At 50.9% G+C, this 21,081-nt stretch overlaps 1 long non-coding RNA gene across 1 annotated transcript in view; it reads right to left on the bottom strand.

Annotated features, from left to right (window-relative positions):
- Positions 1-21,081, bottom strand: part of LOC144166010 (uncharacterized) — a 34,080-nt gene that overhangs the window by 2,667 nt on the left and 10,332 nt on the right. The window contains exons 3-4 of the long non-coding RNA XR_013321549.1: positions 19,311-19,364; positions 18,786-18,920 (exon numbers count right to left, since the gene is read on the bottom strand). This is a non-coding gene — a long non-coding RNA (uncharacterized LOC144166010). The remainder of the gene's footprint in view (positions 1-18,785; positions 18,921-19,310; positions 19,365-21,081) is intronic.

The following is a 21,081-nucleotide window of genomic DNA, read 5'->3' as shown; positions in this document are numbered from 1 at the left end:
GCATTCAGGCTCAAATATCTCGTTCTCAGAAGAGTTAATTGATTTAGGAGTTGCGAAACTCTCCATACGCCCAATGCATCAAAAAGTGGCCCTACGATTGGTCCACTGTTTTGGATTTTCCGTGCAGTGGCGCCATCTGCTGGTGACAAAATTAAGTATACAACGTGGTTTTCCGCTCGACTACCGGGGCGAAAAATGCTTTTCGGGTGCTTACGTAAATTTGTTGTGCCGAAAGAGCTCAACGTGTTCAACCACGAAAGTGTTTTATATGCATTCGAACCAAGAGTAGTAAAAAATGCTACCGTGTGGTCAGCGAAATTATAGTGCCTAGAATATTCTAGGCACAATAGCGAGATGCGTTGTCGCCTGCGCCTTGTCGTCTGCTGCGCCTCATCTGCGGTCTTGCGGCGGCAAAATAAGAGTTAGAAATTCGCTTCAATGGCTTTGCCCAAGCTTGAAAGGATTATTTGGAGCCACTTGATCAGCTACTGGAATATTTTTGGCATACAGTGTGATATAGGCAGAGCGACAACTGCCAATTTCGTGTTAAAGGTGCCCGCAAAAGCGTTAATCAGTCGAGGCAGTTGCCGGACGCAGAAACAATCGCCGCAAAAAACCGCAGTTAAGAAAGCATTATGTAACTCAGGGAAGTACAGAAATAAAAAATTATGCACCCTCAAAAAAAAATTTAACGTTAAATTCTCAGTTTTAATAATTAGCTTCTGTTTTGGCTAGTGCGTGCGGTGGCCACGGTGGCACCACCATACTCACAATCCAAAGCAGGGATGGGTCCAGGTGCTCGCCGTATTTTGAGGCGGAGTTTCGCAACTGCCTACATCGAAAAGCTCTGGTACCTATTTTTCCGATGATCACAAATAGCTGCATAACAGCTGATACCAATCACAATAACATATTGCCGTGGTTCGTCGTTGCCAATAATTTGTTTCCTCAACTACTTTCACATTTCCTGTTCGTCTGCTACCTCACTTGGCTCCTTCCTACCGTGGAAGGAGCCAAATGAGGTCAGAAAAACTGCTTTTATATTTTCTGCCGAGCTTTTCGAAGTAACTCTGATTTTCTGATCGTCTGCTACCCCATTTGGCTCCTTCCTACCGTGGAAGGAGTATGAATCCCCATAGTCCGTTTCGCTCTGCATACCCCAGGTGGCGCCGCCGTTCCAAGATCAGCTTGCACTGGATCGCACGTTCAAATCGGCCGCCATTTTCCCACAGGCGAAAATCGTCTTTACGCATTTTCAGAATAAACAGGTAGGTGCCGTCGTTAGTACCGTCGTTGTTCAATGAGTCAAACAAAACAGACCACAAAATGCGAACTCCGTGTGAAGTTTGAGCGCGAACAGAGCGGCGGTTCCCTCAGAAAAAAGCTTTAAGTTCAAATTATCGTCGTACCACCCTGTGTGTGTGTGTGTGTGTGTGTGTGTGTGTGTGTGTGTGTGTGTGTGTGTGTGTGTGTGTGTGTGTGTGTGTGTGTGTGTGTGTGTGTGTGTGCGGGCGCGTCCGTGCGTGCGTGCGCGTGCGTCTGTGTTGTGTGTGCGTGCGTGCGTGCGTGTGTGTGTGTGTGCGTGCGTGTGTGTGTGTGTGTATGTGTGTGTACGTGTGTAATTTGTGTAAACTATATGAATATATATACATGCATTCGGCAGGCATTCTCAGAAAATGAATGGCAGCCTACCATTGACCCTGAAGAACACAGTGTATGACAGCTGCATCTGACCGGTACTCACCTACGGGAGCAGAAACTTGGAGGCTCACCAAAAGGGTTCAACTTAACTTGAGGACGACTCAGGACCGGGATAATTGGAGATCTGTGGGAGGGGCTTTTCCATGCTGTGGGCGTACACAGGATGATGATGATGATGATGATGATATATGCAAAATATGTGCAACCTTTACTCTGACGAATATCGGACCCCTGTCAAAACGTTAGTTATACTGTTGCCTTCACAAGCGCGTCCAGCATATGTATGTATGTATTGTAAGGAAGACCGTCGCCAGCACCATACTCATTCAAATAATGGAGGAGCGTGGACAGCACTGACCATTCGCCATGAGTAGGTATGTGACAGAGGCCACACATGGACGAGGCACCAACTCGGGGAAGTCACATCGCCATCGCTGGGACGAAGAAGTCTCGTCTCGTTGGCTCTCCGTCTCGATTTACTGGACAGCGCGACTTGGTGCTTCGGTGCTACTGCTGCTGCTGGTGCTGCTGAATAATAAAGCCTGAAAACCTTCTTATAGTTTTGGTGGAGGTGCAACGATGCTCGTTCTCTTACGCTAGAACTCCGCACTCGGACACTTGACCCTCCCAGAATGTCTCGCAACGATGACCCCCGGCCTATACCAACACCCATCGTCTGCGCGGGTGCAATTCGTGAGCGGGACCCTCCCTCATTCAATGGTACCGACGAGCAAGACGCAGAGGACTGGCTTGCTACTTTTGAAAGAACGAGTACCCATAACCACTGAGACGACCGCCTCAGGCTGAATAACGTCGAATTTTCCCTGACTGGGCTCGCAGAGCGATGTTTCTGGAATCACGCGGCAGTTCTTAAAACGTGGCCTGAGTTTAAAGAGGACTTAAAAAAAGCATTCGGCCGCCCCGCTGCTCGTCGGAAAACTCCTGGCGGAACAGCGTTTGCATGAGCGGGCACAGCAAAGGGGTGAAAACTTCACTTCTTACATTGAGGATGTCGGCACTCTGTGCCAAAAGGTTGACAGTGCCATGCCCGAACCAGAAAGGATAAAAAGAAATTACACCATCTTCCCGTGGGGAATCCTGATGAGAATGCGAAGCATCATGGGGGTTCCGTGTGGTTCCATTGTGTTGCCGTTATGTTGAGTGATCTGGGGTTTAGTGGCGCCAGAGGGAATTCCGCGTCCGGGTCCACACCGGTGGCAAAGGTACGCAAGTACTGTTGTGTGACAGTGAGTAGGCGGTGGTTCTCGAGGCGCCGAAACTCGTCAATTGTGTTCTTGTCGATGTTGTCGTCTCTGTGGCAGAATTGGTAGTCTCCATCAGTGTTGGTGAGGTAAAGGTTGTTGACGTTGGTGCACCGGCTTAGAGCAACGTACACACCCTCCTCTTCGCAGCTTTGTCTTGTTCTCCTTCTTCTTCTTCATCGGTTCCCCTACGGGAAGATGAAGACGGTGGTTGAACGCGAAGCTATCTCGTGATGGAGTAGCAACGTACACGCCCTCCTCTTTGCAGCTTTGTCTGGGCCCAAGGGCTGCTGACCGCCGTTTAGCAAGGAGGACTCCTTACAAACAACTGGACAAAACTAAAGTTCTCTCTCTCTCTCTTTCTCTCTCTCTCTCTCTCTCTCTCTCTCTCTCTCTCTCTCTCTCTCTCTCTTTGTCTTCTTCCCCTTCTTCTTCTTCAGCGGTTCCCCTACGGGAAGATGACGACGGTGGTTGAACGCGAAGCTATCTCGTGATAGATTCTTTGGTTGGCCAATCCCTAGTGGCATCCTGCCACAATCATCATCTGAAGCGCTGCGGACGGGGCACGGACAAGTGACATGCCCCCGAGCAAGAGATGCTTCGCATCTTCGCGTTGGTGAGGTAAAGGTTGTTGACATTGGTGCACCGGCTGAGAGCAACGTACACGCCCTCCTCTTAGCAGCTTTGTCTTCTTCTCCTTCTTCTTCAGCGCTTCCCTTACGGGAAGATGACGACGGTGGTTGAACGCGAAGCTATCTCGTGATGGATTTTTTGGTTGGCCAATCCCTAGGGGCATCCTGCCACAATCATCATCAGAGGCGCTGCGGACGGGGCACGGACAAGTGACATCCCCCCGAGCAAGAGATGCTCCTCATCTAACACATCCTGAATGGCATAGACGACGATGCCTTCTATATGTTGCAGACGAAAAACCCCCAAACTTTAGCCGAGGTCGTTACCATTTGCCAGAGTTACGACGAGTTGCGGAAGCAGAGGGCCCTGACTCGGCGACCCCTCGCAGAAAATCAGTTTGTGTCCAGCGTGTCCAGCTTGGCCACTGATGACGGCGACGGTACCTTGTTTCAAGGGATCCAGCAGTTTGTGCGCGAGGAAGTTGCTCGACAGTTGTCCATCATCAACTATGTGCCCGAGCGTAAATCTTCTCTCAGCCCTGAACTCAGGACCGTTCTCCCTTCTCCCTTCTCTGGGCGCGTGTTTTTCTTTCTTTCTTTCTTTCTTTCTTTCTTTCTTTCTTTCTTTCTTCCTTATATTTAAAAAAATGCTAACTTCATTAACCATAGTAAAAAAGAGCCTAACAACACCCCTATGCCTCCTTTGGCGTTGTAGACTGCCGACCTATCTTTCTGTATTTCCTCAACGAGCCCCTCATTTCCTAACTATATTATTCTGCCAAAGCCTAGCGAGGGTCTCGGTTCTGGCAGCCTTGATGCCAAGGTAGCATAAGAGGGCTTCCCGCCAGTTACCCGCTCATAACAGGCTGTAGACATTCGAGTCACGCCCCGGGGGTTGTAAAAGAAGGTCCCCTTCTCCCAGTGTAGTCAGAGGGGCGCTGGCTACCACCCTCAAGCGTTAGATACCGTTCTACTAAATATAAATACCCCGGAAAGTGAAGGAGAACACAGTCGCCCAGAAAGCCGAATTGGTAAGGCATTCGAGATCTAATCGAAAGGCGTGGGTTTGGTCCCAACTCTGGGCGCGTGTTTTTCTTTCTTTCTTTCTTATATTGAAAAAATGTGAACTTCATTAACCATAGTAAAAAAGAGCCTAACAACACCCCTATGCCTCCTTTAGCGTTGTAGACTGCCGACGTATCTTTCTGTATTTCCTCAACGAGCCCCTTATTTCCTAACTATATATTATATATTATATATATATATATATATATATATATATATATATATATATATATATATATATATATATATATATATATATATATATATATATATATATATATATATATTGAGAGACGGAGCTCCGAGGTGCTGAAGGACCACTTTTAATTAGGCTCCCGAGCACAGGCCACCGAAAGACGGAACTGTCCGGGGGATGATGATGGTTATACACAGATGACAGTGGCGATGGGTTTGGATGGGTAGAAGGAACAGAGGGATTGACCCGCCGTGTTCCACACTGGATATAACAATGGTCATGTCGCTTCCACGCATAAATATCACAACAGTACACCCCCAATGCTCACACATTTCCCCCCGCTGCTGAAGGCGGCCGCCTGGCCGTACGGGGTTAGAGCTGGCGACGGGTGAACGGTTTTAACCGTGAAACGTGCACTATTTCAGTTCCACGGCGCCGACGGTCCTGTGAAGCGTCCACTGGAGAAACGCGATAATTAACTGGTGAGGTCTGCTCGATTATAACGTAGGGGCCCAGGTAGCGGTGAAGAAACTTTTCGCAGAGTCCTGGAGTACGAACAGGGGTCCAAAGAAGAACTTCGTCTCCTTTGGAGAATTGAACGGAGCGGTGTGATGAGTCGTACCGGGCCTTCCGTTCTTGCTGGCTGGATTCGGTGCGGTCTCTGGCCACACGTCGACAGTGAGCGATCCGTTGGGTGAACTGATCGTGAAAAGGCGAAATGGCGGGGATCGGAGCCGAGAAAAAGGTGGTGTCCAGAGCAAAAGAGGGGGGACGGCCGTAAACAAGAAAGAAGGGCGAGTAACCGGTGGTGCGCTGGACAGCTGAATTATATGCGAACGTCACGAAAGGTAGGATGATGTCCCAGTTGCGGTGGTCCGGCCTGACGTACATTGAGATCATGTCGGACAGAGTGCGGTGGAAACGCTCGGTGAGCCCGTTCGTCTGGGGATGGTAACTAGAAGTCGTTTTATGGACGGTGTCGGCAGCCTGAAGGACTTCCGCAAGGACGTGGGAAAGAAATGTCTTGCCACGGTCACTCAGCAGGACCCGAGGTGCGCCATGTCGCAAGATGATACTGCGTAATACAAAGTCAGCGACTTCTTGAGCACTACCACATTTAAGGGGAGCGGTCTCAGCGTAGCGGGTCAAATGATCCACAGCTGTCACAATCCAGCGGAAACCATCGGTTGTTGGAGGTAGGGGCCCGTACAAGTCTATGCCTACGGCTTCAAACGGAGCGTAGGGGCATGGAACTGGTTGAAGCAAACCGGCGGGGGGTGACGTCGATCGCTTGCGGTGCTGGCACGAATCACAAGAGGCCACGTATTGTGCGACACTGGTAGAGAGGCCGGGCCAGAAAAATCGACTGCGAACGCGATCATACGTCTTCTGAAACCCGAGATGTCCAGAAGTGGCATCATCGTGAAGCGCCTCGAGTATGAGTCGGCGGAGTTGACGGGGAACAACAGGAACCCATTCATAGCCGGCAGGGTGGTGGTTTGCGCGGCAGAGAACTCCATTAATGATCCGAAATAGATGAAGTTGACGTCGCAAGCGGCTATTGGGTGGCTGGATGGATCCATCAAGGCGGTCGATTAAAATGCGACAATAAGAGTCTGCGCGCTGTAGCGTTTGCAGTTCGGTAGAGTCGGGTACGGAAGCGTGGTTGAGGGGGGCCATGGGTAAACACGGCTGACTGGAGTCGGAGGAGGCTTGCGACGCGGCCGGCTGCGACGAGAAGGATAGGGGGCACCGCGACAGTGCGTCGGCATCCAGATGCTTTTTGCCGGATTTGTACGTGATGGTGAAGTCGTACTGTTGCAGACGCAGCACCCAACGGCCTAGGCGCCCAGACAAATTCTTCATTGTCGATAGCCAGCAGAGGGCATGGTGGTCTGTGACGATGGTAAAATGACGGCCGTATAGGTAGGGACGAAACTTCTGAATTGACCAAACAACTGCGAGGCATTCTTGCTCGGTGATACTGTAGTTCTGCTCTGCTGGTGTCAAGGCGCGACTGGCGTACGCGACCACCCTTTCACGATGATGAGCGTCTTGCTGCAGGAGAACAGAACCAATGCCGCAGCCGCTGGCGTCAGTGTGCAGTAAAGTGGGTGCTGTCTCGTCAAAATGGCGCAGGACGGGATCGTACGTAAGGGCGTCTTTGAGGGCTTGAAAAGCTTCCTGGCACTCGTTCGTCCAGACGAAGGGCACGTTGGCTCGTAAAAGCTTGTGCAGAGGGGAAGCGAGCGTTGCAAAATTGCAAATGAAACGCCGGAAGTATGATGCTAGACCAAGAAAGCTTCGCAAATCTTTCTGTTGTAATGGCCGAGGAAAACCGATAACGGCAGAAGTCTTATCCGGGTCCGGGCGTATTCCATCCTTGGAAACCACATGTCCCAGCACTTTGATGCTCTTACTAGCGAAATGACACTTTTTAGTATTCATTTGCAGGCCGGCATTAGAAAGGCAAGTTAGCACCTGATCAAGGCGCTCGAGATGCTGCGAAAATGTGGACGAAAAGATTACCACGTCGTCTAGATAACATAGACACGTTTTCCATTTGAGGCCACGAAGCACAGTGTCCATCATGCGTTCGAATGTAGCCGGGGCATTACAAAGGCCGAACGGCATCACATTAAATTCATAAAGGCCATCTGGGGTGGTAAATGCTGTCTTTTCTTTGTCCGCTTCGTGCATCGGGATTTGCCAGTACCCCGATCGAAGATCCAAGCTGGAGAAGTACTCAGCCCCCTGTAAACAATCTAAAGCGTCGTCTATGCGGGGCATAGGATATACGTCCTTTCGCGTAATCTTATTAAGCGCCCGATAATCGACGCAGAAACGCACAGAGCCGTCTTTTTTCTCGACCAGCACAACGGGCGATGACCATGAACGTGTAGATGGGCGAATGACTTTGCGCTTTAGCATATCGGCCACATTATCTTCAATTATCTTCCGCTCAGACGAGGAGACACGATACGGTCTGCGACGGATCACAGCCGAACCATCTGTTTGAATTCGATGCTCTGTGGCAGTGGTCTGTGTGAGGCCAGGCGAATGCACGTCAAACGAAGCCCGGTGCTTGGACAGAAGATCAAGCAATAATTTGGTCTGGTTTGGCGTTAGGTCGGGACTGAGAGTGGCCGCGAGAATTGACAAATCACCAGGCGAAGCAGACGCGGGCTTGTTTGAAGAACGCTGGAAAGAGGAAACGACTACTGCAGGGCGGCTGTCGGCCACTGAAGCTATAGTAGTTCCATGTGACAGTAGTATTGGTAAGTGTGTGGTGTTACGGGCAACCAAGGCTGCGGACCCACACACGAATCGAACAAGGCAGGTGGCAATGGCAATGCCTTGCGGCAAAAGTCGACTGCACGGAATTGCAACCACGTCGCCGTCGACAATTTCGTCTGATGTGACCGACAGAATCTCTTCGCAACCGGCCGCCAAAACGTGATCGGCATTCAATTTTAGTGTTTGCCGTGGTGCGTCCTGATAATTTGGTTGTTGGGTATCGGCGATGTGGATAGTTGGTTGACGGCAGGAGATAACAGCCGAGGCAGAAGAAAGAAAGTCCCAACCAAGGATGAGTTTATGGGCACAGGGAAACAGAACAGCACACTGAATGTGATGGCGGACTTCTCCGATTAAAACACGCATGGTACAATATCCCAAAGGTGTGATGTCATTCCCATTAGCTCCACGTAAGCAATGACCAGTATACGGAGTCTTTACCTTGCGAAGACGTGAACACAAATCAGCATGAATTACAGAAATACTTGCTCCGGTATCAACTAACGCTTCCACTTGAATTCCTTCGACGAAGACAGACAACATATTAGACGGAAGTTCGGGAGGACTTGTGGACGTTCCAGGTGATGCAGTTTTACCTCCAAAAACTGCAGCATCTAGTTTTCCTGGTGCTGGTTGGAAGTATTGGAAACGGGACGAAGAGGAGACAAAGCGCGCTGGAAGGGCGAAGGGGAACGACGGCGAGAGGGCCGGGAGTCCCGCGGAAGGTCTCTGGTGTCAGGAGGCGGTGATCGGCGGCGAGGAGATGATGAATACGCATGCTGACGAGGAGAGTAGCTGTAGTAGTCCCGCTCGTAAGGGGCGTAGCCGCGCCTCTCGTCTTGCTGCCGTCGACGGCAAAATCGAGAAATGTGCCCCCGGATGCCGCAGTAGTAGCAGACAGGCCGGTCATATATAGGACGCGGTGCTCGCCACGTTGAACGAAAAAACGGTGGAGCGGAAGGCGTAGAAATGGCGGTCAAATGGCCGTGAGAAGTTGGAGGTGCAATGTGCTCTGTGGACACAGGTTGCCTTGAAGCAGCTTCCGAGTATGTAGGCACGTGAAGTAAAGCAGACTGGCTGGGCTGCGGAACGGTTGTCACAGCTGCGAGCTCCTCTCTAATTATGTCACGCAGCCCTTGTGCGTGGACGTCATTGACCGGATTGCTGTGATGGCAGGGTGCATCGCGCTGCTGTAACTCTTCGCGAATGATGGCCCGAATCAAAGAACGCAGCTCTGTACTCCCCGAAGAGCCGATGCTCCAGGGATCGGGTTGGAGTCGGATAGCGTGAAGTTGGTCAAGGCGCTGACAAATGCTTCGCACATCGGCAACGGTAGCGGGATTTTGGATCGCCATAGCGTTGAAAGCAAAAGAGGAGACCCCTTTAATGATGTGCCGCACCTTGTCCGTTTCGGGCATATCTTTATCAACTCGACGGCACAGCGCAAGGACATCCTCAATGTAGGAAGCATATGTCTCCTCCGCGTGCTGCACCCGAGCGTCAAGTTTCTTCTTGGCTGCCAAGCGACCAGACGATGTACGAAATACCTTGCGTAACTCTTGGGTGAAACCTGACCAATCATCGAAGGTGTCCCGATTGTTGAAGAACCACGTCTTCGCTACTTCGGTTAGGGAAAAAGCAACTATACGGAGTTTGAACGTGTCATCCCACCGGTTGTACGAACTCACTCGATTGAAGTGGTCGAGCCATTCTTCCACATCATCGCCCCGTAGGCCAGCGAAGTCCGGAGGATCACGCTGGGGAGTGGTGATAGTGAAGGCAGGCTGAGCAAGAGCTCCTGCGTTGGAAGCACCACGGCTGCTTTCCTGCTGCATGGGGATGTCTGCCTCCGGCAGTCGACGACCTGACCGAAGCTCCAGCGGTGCAACCGAGGGAGGTAAACGGAGGAATCGAGCGCACCCTCCACCACTTGAGAGACGGAGCTCCGAGGTGCTGAAGGACCACTTTTAATTAGGCTCCCGAGCACAGGCCACCGAAAGACGGAACTGTCCGGGGGATGATGATGGTTATACACAGATGACAGTGGCGATGGGTTTGGATGGGTAGAAGGAACAGAGGGATTGACCCGCCGTGTTCCACACTGGATATAACAATGGTCATGTCGCTTCCACGCATAAATATCACAACAGTACACCCCCAATGCTCACAATATATATATATATATATATATATATATATATATATATATATATATATATATATATATATATATATATATATACACGGCGCAACAATTGATGAAGGCCAGTAGGAGAAAAAAAGAGGGTGTATTTCGGGAAACTTGTGCCTGATGCCTGGCAGCGGTCACAACAAGAACACGCGCTCACGAAGGGGCACGTTCTCGTCTTCTTCGCGGCTTAGGCGGTGATGATCATGCTTGTGATTTCCATGGTGAGGATGAGGATGATGGATACACGCCAGAACGGCGCACACCGGCTCCGGACGATTGGCGTCTGCGCTCTTTTGCTGGTTACACACGTAACACTATCCCCCTCCCGGAGTAGCATCGTCCCGATGCTGAAGATCACTGCCGACAGGGTTCGAAGCCAGAATGGTCGTGAAGTCGGCTTAGCGCGAAACATACGGTTTCAAAGGCACTACATGGACCGTCTCTGGTCGTCATCGACGACGACCGGCGACGCCAGAATTCTCGGGTACCACCTCGTAAGTTACTTCGCCAAGTTGGCGAAGCACCTTGTACGGCCCGAAATAATTGCGCAGAAGCTTCGTCGGTAACCTCCGACGTCGAACGGGTATCCAAACCCAAACAAGGTCAACCGGTGCAAATGCCGCGTGACGGCGGCGAAGGTCGTAGCGGGAGCCGTCCAGGTGCTGGTGTTCGGTGATGCGGAGGCGGGCAAGCTGCCGGGCTTCCTCAGCGCGTTGTATGAATTGCTGGGAGGAGATGTCATATTCGTCGGTGATGTCGTGAAGCAGCATGGCGTCGAGCATTGTTGTAGCTTCTCTGCCGTAGAGGAGGGAGAACGGTGTCATTCGAGTCGTTTCCTGCTGGGCCGTATTGTACGCAAACGTGATGTAGGGGAGGACTGCATCCCAGGTCCGGTGTTCAACATCAGCGTACATGCTGAGCATGTCGGCGATGGTTTTGTTGAGCCGTTCCGTCAAACCGTTCGTCTAAGGGTTGTACGCACTGGCTTTCCGTTGAGACGTGCCGCTGAGTGTGAGTAATTCGTGCAAAAGTTTCGCGGTAAATGCGGTTCCACGGTCCGTAATAACAACTTTGTGAGCCCCATGTCGGAGAACTATCCTAGTGAGGAAAAACTGTGCCACTTCAAGCGCGGTGGCCTTTGGAAGAGCTTTTGTTTCTGCGTACATGGTCAGGTAGTCAGTGGCGACTGCTATCCACCTGTTTCCCGCTGTAGAGGTGGGAAAGGGGCCCAGCAGGTACATTCCCACTTGCTGGAACGGCACTTGGGGAATTTGAATTGGTTGGAGAAATCCGGCTGGTCTGCCGGGCTGCGCCTTGCGTCTCTGGCAGTCGCGACAAGTTCGGACGTACTGCCTCACGTTCGCCGAGAGCTTGGGCCAGTAATACGCCTTCTTGATTCTTGCAAGCGTGCGTGCGTAACCAAGGTGGCCAGCGGACGGCTCATCATGACAAGCCTGCAAGATGTCGTTTCGTAAGGGTGACGGAACGACGAGGAGGTGACGCCGGCCATTCGGGGCGAAGTTTTGTTTGTATAACACGCCGCTGCGAAGGCAGAATGTTGGCAGACCTCTAATAAAAGACTTAGGCGGCCTGTTGGCGTTGCCTTGCAAGAAGTCGATCACTGGTAGCAGTTCTTGGTCTTCGTGCTGCTGTTCCGAAATGGTAGCCGCACTGAGGACTCCAATCAATGGTCCATCGTCGACGTCATCGTCATCAGCGGGCGCGTTACCGACCGGCGCTCTCGAGAGGCAGTCGGCATCTGAATGTCACTTACCAGATTTGTATACTACGGTCATATTAAACTCTTGGAGTCTGAGGCTCCACCGTTCCAAGCGGCCAGACGGGTTTCTCAGGTTTGTAAGCCAGCACAGTGAGTGATGGTCGCTTACAACTTTGAACGCACGGCCATACAGGTACAGGTACGGTCGAAATTTTAGGACGGCCCACAGAACTGCTAAGGACTCCTTTTCGGTGGCCTAGTAATTTTTTTCCGCCTGTGACAGCGTTCGGCTTGCGTAGGCAATGGCTCGTTCGGCACCATCTTGCCATTGGACAAGGACAGCGCCTAGCCCCACATTGCTGGCATCAGTGGGCACCATAGTGGCGGCCTCCTCGTCGAAGTGGCCTAAAACAGGTGGGGTCTGCAGGCAACGCCGTAGCTGCTCGAAAGCTTCTTGCTGTTCAGCGGACCAGACAAAAGTGACGTCATTGCGAGTAAGGCGCGTGAGAGGGGCTGCAATGTGGACGAAATTGGCAATGAATCGCCGATAGTATGAGCAGAGGCCCAGGAAACGCCGGACGGACTTTTTGTCAGTAGGTGTTTGGAAACTAGAAACAGCTGAAAGCTTGTCAGGGTCGGCGCGAATTCCAGCACTGCTAACGACGTGGCCGAGAAAGAGCAGCTCCTCATAGCCGAAATGACACTTTTCCGGCTTGGGTGTGAGCGAAGCGGTTTGTATGGCCTGGAGGACGGATGACAGTCGCTCTAGGTGTTCCTCGAATGTATTTGAGAATACGACGACATCTTTGAATCTTTGAATCTTTGAATCTTTATTCGACATCAGACTTGTTACAGATGTCCAGAGCACAGACAAAAAGCCTCAAAGGATTGGGCTTGACGAGGGTCTGTGCCCCTTCGTCGGATGTTTGTTTATAGTCAAACAAAATCTAGGTACACAAATCATCTAGGTACACAAGGCACGTTTGCCACTTCAGGCCAGATAGAACAGTGTCCATCATACGCTGAAAAGTTGCGGGTGCGGAGCACAAGCCAAAAGGAAGAACCTTAAACTCGTACAGCCCATCGGGAGTTACGAATGCGGTCTTCTCACGATCACGCTCGTCGACCTCTATCTGCCAATAACCGCTCTTCAAATCCATGGGCGAAGAGTAATGAGCGTGGCCACGCAGGCGGTCAAGGGAGTCATTTATCCGAGGCAACGGATATACGTCCTTTTTCGTCACCTGATTGAGTTTGCGATAGTCGACGCAGATTCGCAAGGTGCCATCTTTTTTTTTTTTTTCACCAGAACGACTGGCGACGCCCAGGGGCTTTTCGAAGGCTGAATGACGTCATCAGCGAGCATCTCTTGCACCAACCGCCGTATCGCGTCGCGCTCCTTTGGTGACACGCGGTAGGGATGTTGGTAAACGGGGCGCTCAGATTCGTCCATGATGATGCGGGGTTTTGTGAGCGGAGTTTGTCGGACGCGTGACGTTGACGAGAAACAGTCGGTGAAGCTATGCAACAGTCCCAAGAGCTTTTCTCGCTTTGTTTGCGGTAAGCGCGGGTTAACGTCAAATGAAAGCTTGCTCGTCGCCTTGGGAGTCGGGTCGGTCTGAAGCACAAAGCAATCCGTCGTGTCGGGGACGTCCTCAAATACTGCCACGGTAGTTCCTTCGGCGATTTCCCGACGCTCGTTCGAGAAATTCGTGAGCAGAACCTCTGTAACACCGCGCGTAATGGTGACCAATCCCCGAGCGATAGCGATTCCATGCTGAAGTAGAAGCGGGCCGATAGCTTCCGCGATTCCATCGCCACTGGAGAGGTCGTCGCGCTTAACGCGAATAAGCACGCATGACCGTGGGGGTACGCTAGTGTCGCCGATGGTGCGCAGAGGTATGCGTTGTTCATGACCTTCCGGGGTGGTCTCCTTCCTCGAAAAACTGACGAACTGTTCGCGGATGTTTATCATAGCATCGTGCTCCTGAAGGAAGTCCATCCCCAGGATCATGTCCTTACAGCACTGGGGAAGGATTACGAAGGTCGCGACGTAATCACTGTCCCCTATTCTAACTGTGCCGGTGCATGTACCCACGGGTGTCATCAAGTGGCCGCCGGCCGTTCGAATTTGGGGTCCGTCCCATGGTGTCTTCACTTTTCTTAGTCGGTCCACGAGCTGTTGGCTCACTATTGAATAGCTTGCTCCAGTGTCCCCAAGTGCCGTTACCTCGCGTCCGTTGATGGCGACTGAAAGATCGGCACTCATGATAGCGTCGACGTCCTTGTTTGCCGCCGTAACATCGTCAGCCGTCGATGGTACTGGGAGGTCTTCAGTGCTTCCGCCGCTAGCAACCTTGCCTCCCAAGGTTGCTCCCTTTAGTTTCCCCGCCGCGGACATGGAGACCGCCTCGTCGGGGGGCCTCTGTAATCGCGACGGGTGGGCGAAGCATAGCGGGCTGGCGACGGCGAACGTGACGGACGACTCTCCTCGGAAGACTGACGCGTGGCGAGGAACTCAGAAATGGCGCCTGGCCGTTCGCCAAAACGAGGACGGCGGGCGGTCGGTGGGAATCCTGGTAGCCCGATCTCGCGGTAGGGGCAACGTCGATAAACATGCCCTGGCTCGCCACAGTGATAGCACAATGGCTGGTGGACCTCGGTGCGCCATACGTCGGTCTTGTGGATTTGCGGACAAGGCTGGAATTCCCTTTGTGGCCAAGAGCCAGGAGGTTGCGGTCGGGAGTACGTCGGGGGTGGCATAGTCGCCGCGGTCGGCGGTGTGGGCATGTGACAGCGGAGAGCAGTCGCGTAATCCATTTGAGGCATAAGCTGGGTTCGGGGCTCAGGAGCGGAAATTGCTTGACGAAGGGGCCCAGGAGCAGAAATATCTTGGCGAATTTCTTGCCGCACTGAGATGACAGCTGGCTGCGAAGGTGCTATTCCTATTCCGCACTTTGCCAACTCCTCACGAACAACCGAGCGGACAAGTTCGCGCAGGTTGTTGTCGCCCATAGAGGTGGACAGTGATGCCACGGACGGGCTCGGAGTTTTGATCGACGTTCGGGCATACTGGCGGCACCGCTCCTGCACAGCTCGCTGAATGGCAGTTGCCTCCTTAATAAATTCTTGCACAGTACGCGGTGGGTTGCGCACAAGGCCTGCGAAGAGCTGTTCTTTGACGCCGTGCATCAGATACCGAAGCTTTTTGGGCTCGGACATATCGGGATCCGCGCGCCGGAACAGACGGGCCATGTCCTCGACAAACATCACGACGCTTTCATTTGGCTTTTGTATCCGTATTTCCAGAAGGCTTTGCGCACGGTCTCGACGGTCACTGCTGGCGAAGCTGTCGCGCACTTTCCGGCGGAAGTCGTCCCATGTCTCTAACTTTCGTTCGCGATTTTCAAACCACATCCGCGCCGCGTCTTCTAGCGAGTAGTAGACATTCTCAAGCTTTTGTGCAGGTGTCCACTTGTTGAAATTGGCGACGCGCTCGAATTGGTCAAGCCAGTCATCTACGTCCTCGGAATCGGTTCCGTAAAAGCTGCTGGGAGTACGGGCCTGCTGAAGCGTCAGCTGAGGCGGCAGCGATGCTTGAGCCATTACCTCTGGTTCAGAAACCTGGCGCCTTGGTGCGGTGTCAAGCAGGAGGCCGTGTTCTGGAGGTAGGCCTAGCTTGCGGTGGCTGCAGCGATGTACGGGCGTGCAGACGCTGGGAGGTCGCTCAGGGCTTTCAGAGGGTGACCTGGGCATCATACGCTCCGGTACCCCGCACCTCGACCAGTGTCACGGCGCAACAATTGATGAAGGCCAGTAGGAGAGAGAAAAGAGGGTTTATTTCGGGAAACTTGTGCCTGATGCCTGGTAGCAGTCACACCAAGAGCACGCGCTCACGAAGGGGCACGTTCTCGTCTTCTTCGCGGCTTAGGCGGTGATGATCATGCTTGTGATGTCCATGACGAGGATGAGGATGATGGAGACACGCCAGAACGGCGCACACCGGCCCCAGACGATTGGCGTCTGCTCTCTGTTGCTGGTTACGCACGTAACAATATATATATATATATATATATATATATATATATATATATATATATATATATAAATATATATATATATATATATATATATATATATATATATATATATATATATATATATATATATTGTCACGGAAATAAGAAGAGAAGTATCGGTCCAATCTCCAGAGGAGAAGACGAAGACCCCGCTGTGCGGTCTCCCTCATGGCCGACATCGTGTATATACCGTATAAACCGGAATATAGGTCGAGTTTTTTCCAAAAAAAATCGGCACAAAAGTCACCCCTCGTCTTATATAGCGGTCATTGGCAGAATGTAAATCGTTGTCTGGCAACAATGTGCAAGCGCAGTCCGTCGACATCGCCATTCGTGTCGGACTGCACTCTCGCATTATCAGGCTTTTATTTGATTTCGCTTTTCTCTATATTTTCGTCTTTTACTCGTTTATTGTGCGTGCGTGCGTACCTTTCTGTACGCCTCTGTTCCGAGATGAGTGGCGGCAGTTGACGCCAGTTCACTGCGGCGTTTAAGCTGACGGCGATTGAGTCACCGAGCAGAATGGGAATATGGCGGCGCAACGCCAGTTAGGCTAGCTCTAGTTAGGCGTTTCGGAGAAAAGTGTGCGGTACTGGCGGAGCCAGAAAGCTAAGCTGTGCGCGTGCAACCCCCGAAACCGATCGTTCCGTGGATGTCAAGCGGTGCACCCCGAGTTGGAGAACAAAGTGGCGGACTTCGTCCGGGAACTTCGTCCGGGAACTTCGCTCACGATAGCTCCGGAGGCCATGCGCGGACGGGCTCCGCGAACTGTACAATGAGTGGATAGCCGGCGAGAACAAAAAGACCTATACGGGCTGGTTGCGACTGTGTCAGGCTGGGTGTCCTTCTCTGGGGAGTCGCTGCCCGACGACATGGTTACACGAGCGTTCAGGAAGTGCTCCATCAGCAACGCGCCTGATGGCATGGAAGATGACAGTGCGAAGCAGTCATCCTTGGACGACTCTGAGAGCTCGGACGAGTGACTTCGGCAGGCATAGTGAGTGGCAGTGACGGACTGGCGTCGAAAATAAATATAGTCATTGTGAGTGCGCTTCTGTGCCGAATTATTTTTTTAAGGCACTTTATAAGCGACCCCAAACCATCCACCGCCGGCGTCGGCGGCGGCGGCGACGTCGGCGTCCGCAGTGCTCCTCTATAAAGAAACAGCATCCGGCGCCAGGTTTCGATCCGCGGACTTTGCGGCCGCAGCGCGACGCTCTACCGACCAAGCCACGGACGCGACGTGATATCAGCGTTAGTGACGCGCCTTATATCTTTAACGCATTCAAACTACGTCGTCAGCGGCGTGCGTTGGCGACTCAGCGGCGTTATAGCGGCTTGATAACTGCGTGGTGTACACGTGATACTACAAACCCGATGGAAGAGATGGAAGAGAAGGCGGCGAGGCGGTGGGCTGCGGGGGCCGAGCGCAAGCGCCGCAAGCGGGCCGACAACCGTGCATTCGCACTTTCACATTCTCCCCCTCGGGGAAATGCGGGGGAATTTTTTTTGTCAACTTTTCCCACCTCAAGGTAGGGGGTCGACCTATATACCGGGTCGACCTATAATCCGGTTTATACGTAGTGTAAATACATCACTCGCATCTTCCATGGTTCATTTCTTGCTTCCTGCCGTCACGTAACATGTTTTGGGGAAGGTTGCGGTGTTGATCCTCATCCTGGCCCCCGCTTCGCTTCGTCTCGGCTACTTGAACATCGCTGAAAGGCTCTTGGATTGCGTCGGCCCGCCCCAGCCCCTGTGAGCCATGGACGCACCATTCCCCAGCCCCGTGTCCCCAGCCTATGACCTGCCGAGATAAACCGACGTGACCAGCCGCGACCTACATAGAAGACGACGCCGTTCCCCTGCCCAGAACTCTGGCGCATCTCCGAGGCCTTTGGACGTTGTTTCACCGTGTCGGCGGGCATTGATGCACCGAGGTCGGGACCATCATTCTCATCCGTGGCGGCAAGGACTTTTCCACTTTTTCTCTCATCGCGTATTGTCGTCGGATATGTACAGATGCGGCGACATGTTACGTGACGGCAGGACGCAGTAAATGAACCATGGAAGATGCGAGTGATGTATTTACACTATATACACGATGTAGGCCATGAGGGAGACCGCACAGCTGGGTCTTCGTCTTCTCTGGAGATTGGACCGATACTTCTCTTCTTATTTCCGTGACAATATATATATATATATATATATATATATATATATATATATATATATATATATATATATATATATATATATATATATATATATATATATACCTATGTATTTATAATACCAGTGGTGCACCATGGGACGTTCGGGGAAACAGCTACTGCTATATATACCATACACAGCATTTACCTTCATTTGAAATGACACAAGCATTTGATCACCCCTAGTGATTACTTTTTACGCGACAGAGGCTCGCATCCCTTGAAAAATGCTGAGAGGGTACTGTTCCAAGTTTGCTTCTAACGTTTTCATTGCTGTTGCTCTGCATCCAATTTGTTCCTAAGTTCTGCTGCATGGGGGGGGGGGGCGCACGAATGATGCCAATGAGCCCAAAACGACAAAATTCTGGCTTTTATGCCACCCGATGGAGGTGGAGGGATCTCCGTGTTATAAGAAACATGTTAACTTACTTGCAAGTGTGCGTACTGCTTTCTTCTTTAAGTGGGTCTCATTCAGTTCGAGCTCGCCTTTCCAATCTCCGCAGACGTAATTGTGAAAGTCTTTGCAAGGCATTTCTTTCCCCATTTGCTTTTTAGTCATGTTAACTGCGAAAGAAATAGTTGATAAGATGAGTCTGGGTATACATTTGAGCGACATATTACAATTTTGGCCGCAATAGATAGTAATGAATGATAAACAAATGTAGTTATAAATAGCACCCCGAACTAATTTTCTTTTTCTTATAATAGCATAGCGTTAGATGGCGCTCTTAGCTTAACTTGAACTAGTGCAACACTATTTTATGATCGAGTTTTTCTGCGGAGGAGAGACTGTTATTTTTTTGTGCCCGAAAAAGTACACAGTTAAACTGTTCATGCATACAATATCATACGCTTTGCAGACATGCTTCATTTAAGCAGAAATTAGGACAATTTCCGCAGGCGAGCCTGCAGTAGGCGGTATCTAACGAATGAGAAGTGAAATACAATATTTACCGAATTTCTTGCATTTATGATCCTTGCAGATATTTTCGTCCGCTGCTTCACCATCTGAAGAAAATAATCAGAACATCATTATTTTGTGACAGACTAGAATACGCCGGGTGTTTCCAGTTTTTAAGTGCAGAGCACTTGAGGGGCCCGGCTTGTCATCCTAGCTGGTCCGGGGTCACGGTATCTAGCCACCCAATCACCCGGCGCCCAGTCTAGCGACACGGTGTCACGCACCCAAACCGAGGCTTCGAAAAGATCACCGCTTCTCCTGGATGGGCCCGAACCTGGGTCCCTCACGTTCCGAAGCTGATGTCAATCCAATTGAAACACACAGGCACAAGTTTCTCATATGCACGGTGTTGCAGGTGATCCTTGCGCTGCGTCCTTGCCGCGGGGGCTGTCATTGCAATCAACGCCAGCTTGATATTGAAACTAATTGAACGTGAAAGCTGTAAGTAAAGTGTGGAGCTGTCATCCGTCAAAGGGGCTGTGGTGCCCTCTCTTGACTATATATATATATATATATATATATATATATATATATATATATATATATATATATATATATATATATATATATACATGGCGGACTCGGCTGGGCGACGTGTGTGCAGCCGGATCGGCTGAGCAGTGAACCTTGGCGGAGCGGGACTCCCAGTAAAGGTGTGATCGAGGGGGCTCGGTGTCTTTCTGGGGAACCGCGGCCGGGTGCAAGAACCCCGGTACCACAATATATATATATATATATTAAAGCACGATTGTTGCCAACGTTTCAGCAAAGAGGCTTGCTTTCGTCAGAGACTGCTTTCTTCTCTTATATATATATATATATATATATATATATATATATATATATATATATATATATATATATATATATATATATATATATATATATATATATATATATATATACAAAGATTTTTGCAGTACTCAATGCATATCTAAAATATTTGATTACGTGCTTGCGTGGGCACTTTTAATGCAGATTTGATAAGGAAGGCGTTCTTCTGGGTACTGAGGATCGGTCCCAGTCCTCAAACGGTGAATTCGCAAAGCATTCGTACGCTAGTGAGTTATTAGACAGATCTGGAAGGCTTGAGGCTGACCTTCCCTGTTGGCTGCCCACATTGAAACTCTTTGTGCACCTCCGCGAAGTACGCCACCGACGGAGTGCCGTGGAACACCCTTTTCCTCCGAGGACTCCTGACTCCGCAGCTCTGAATAAAGTTCTCTCTCTCTCTCTCTCTCTCTCTCTCTCTCTCTCTCTCTCTCTCTCTCTCTCTCTCTCTCTCTCTCTCTCTCTCTCTCTCTCTCTCTCTCTCTCTCTCTCTCTCTCTCTCTACCTGCTCTCTGAAATAAAAATTACGCTTAAAACAAATTCACACCTTCGTTCTGACACATGTACGCTTAACCAAACTGGTTTAGTGCACTAGTCGGCTGCATGTTTTTACTTTCTAAACGATAACGCCACCTTGTAAATCCTTCAAACTAACGATACACATGGGAATGCGGAAGACACCCAAGTTTGCTTATGAAGCCATGGAACACCTACTGTTAGAGCGATCCGCCTATATGGCAGCAAGGTGCCGTTAGGTGCAGATAATCGAGCACCTAAGCAACTGATTAGCTTAAAGTACTGCTCGGTCCATGGCCCTCCTTTTCCTCTCGACGCAAAGCACTAGGGGTGTTGTTTGATTACCTGGACGAGATCGGTGTCGAATAGATGATTTAGAAAGCCGCCGGGATGTTCATCGAACTGCTCACACAAGCT

The sequence above is a fragment of the Haemaphysalis longicornis genome, unplaced genomic scaffold (genome assembly GCF_048455015.1).
Source record: "Haemaphysalis longicornis isolate Haplotype H1 unplaced genomic scaffold, Haemaphysalis longicornis Haplotype H1 scaffold_155, whole genome shotgun sequence".
Lineage (NCBI taxonomy): Eukaryota > Metazoa > Arthropoda > Arachnida > Ixodida > Ixodidae > Haemaphysalis > Haemaphysalis longicornis.
This window is presented reverse-complemented; position numbering and strand designations above follow the sequence as displayed.